The 2163-nt window shown below is 44.3% G+C and overlaps 1 pseudogene; it reads left to right on the top strand.

Moving 5' to 3' along the window:
• Nucleotides 1-216: 216 nt before the first annotated feature.
• Nucleotides 217-1425, top strand: LOC100617394 (AP-2 complex subunit mu-like; annotated as a pseudogene).
• The last annotated feature ends 738 nt before the right edge of the window (nt 1426-2163 follow it).

Here is a 2163-nt window from a genome sequence, read left to right as displayed (position 1 = left end):
AATGAGTATGGCTCCACATTAGGTTTCAGAATTGGTGCTATACTGAGGCAGCTAAATAGCGCACTTCCCCTGAATTCAGAAAGACCGATGTACAAATCTGATCCTTACTAGGTATGCAACTGTTGGCTTCAGTTACCTTAACTATAAAATGGAAATAATAATAGAGGTGCCTGAACTGTTTGCTAAGCCATAGGCAGAGGAGACTGAATCACCACCATGAATGGAGGTCTCTTCATTTGCAACAAAAAAAGGAAGAGGACTTCATTTCATCTCCCTGTTCTACAGAGATGACATTGGTGGCATAAATACTTTCTGAGTTAATGTGATACATGCACAGAAGCATATGTGGGTGCTTGTGCTTCACCAACATTCTACGAGCACTAGCTTCTCCCATATCAAGTGCTCCAACATCTGGCTGGCAGCCATCACCAAGTAAAACGCCAATGCAGCAAAGGCCTTTGAGTTCTACTCTAAAATGTGTGACATCATGGCTGCCTACTTTGGCAAGATCCATGAGGAGACCATCTAGAACAATTTGGTGCCCCTCTTCGAGCTACTGGATGAGTTCCCGAACTTTGGCTACTCACAGAACTCAGAGACTGGAGCTCTGAAAACATTCATCACTCGTCAAGACATTAAGAGGAAGAAAAAGGGAGAACAGGCCAGATGACAGTGTAAATTGGTTGGCTACATATAGGGCATCAAATATCATCCCAATGAGCTCTTCTTGTATGTGTGTGAGAGGGTCAACCTCCTCAGTCTCTTCAAGGGCCCATGCTGAGTGCCTGTGTGTCTGCTCGAGTTGTGATAAAGAGCTCTCTGAGTGAGTGGCTTGCCAGGGTGCAAGTTTGGGATGGAAGATCAGATTGTGTTTGAGAAGGAGGTCAAGAGCACTGCTGATGAGATAGGCAAGAGTCAGAAGTAGTCCACTGCCATAGATGACTGTACCTTCTACTAGTTTGTATGGCTCACCAGGTTTGACTTGGAATGGAGCAAAAATTTCATTTCCCAGCCAGAGAGTTTGAGCTTATGGGATATTGGACCATGATGCATGTCATTCTTCCATTCCAGGGGGATCCCTCTGGAGGTAGAATGGACCATGCTGGAGGTCAAAGTGGTCAGTAAGTCCAATTTCTGGCTGGGAAAATTGAGGTCCAGATCCCAACATGGCTGAACACACGTGGGTCTCTAGTGATCTGTAGAAAAGGGAAAAGGCAAGTACAAAGTCAGCAAGAAAGGTCATGGAGAAGATCAAGGACTTGTCAGGAATGAAGGAATCCCAGCTGCTACCAACCAGTGACAAAAAGAAATGGGCTTGGCCTCTCTTTTCCATGAACTTTGAAACACTGTTTGTATCTGAAGGTAGGCTATTTAAAGGTGTTTGAAGCCCAGCTGAACTACAGAGACTAAGGTGTCATCCAATAGGTGCACTCCACTGGTCACAATGGTACGTACCAAAGCAAAAGCCAATGATATCCGTCTGGTTATGGTCTTGTTTTTCATGGACCAACCTGGCTCCTTGCTGGAATGGAGGATAGCTGTGCTGTCTGACTCAACTCCCCCTTCCTCTTGTCTCTATCTTGCATCATTGCACTCTTCCCATGCATAAGCCCTAGACTATATTTAGACCAACCCTACCAGGAAGGGACTGAACAGAATGATCCCCTTCTTACTGCAGACCCTCAGAGATCCTAAATGACCTAAATCCTTATTTTTGTCCATCCCAGTCCATCATTCATTTGATCAAAATTAGGCAAATGTCTCTTTTGTGCCTTGCCTCTTATCCTCTCTCCAGGGTGGGGGAAACTAGCCTTTGCACTTCCCTGAAAGGCTAGTAACTGCTTCCATCCCTCCCCCCTCAGCCCTGGTCTTTGGGATAGTGTGAGCATCATCTTGTACCCTTGTGACTTGTCCAGTTATCAGTCTAATAAATTATGTAGAGCAGAGGTTCTAGGCTTAGAGTCTCTCTGGGAACAGGGGATGAAAGCTGGGTCAAGGTTGGAAAAAATATAAATATATATAAAAATATAAATAATAGGAAAATATAAAACCTCAATAGTCACTCCTACCCACAAGTAAAGATGAAAATCAAATATTATTCAACTTGACTAGGAACTATAGCTCTCTGGGGGGCTGAGTGTGAGTGGATATGATAAAAGGAGC

This window comes from Monodelphis domestica, chromosome 3 (genome assembly GCF_027887165.1).
Source record: "Monodelphis domestica isolate mMonDom1 chromosome 3, mMonDom1.pri, whole genome shotgun sequence".
NCBI lineage: Eukaryota > Metazoa > Chordata > Mammalia > Didelphimorphia > Didelphidae > Monodelphis > Monodelphis domestica.
This window is presented reverse-complemented; position numbering and strand designations above follow the sequence as displayed.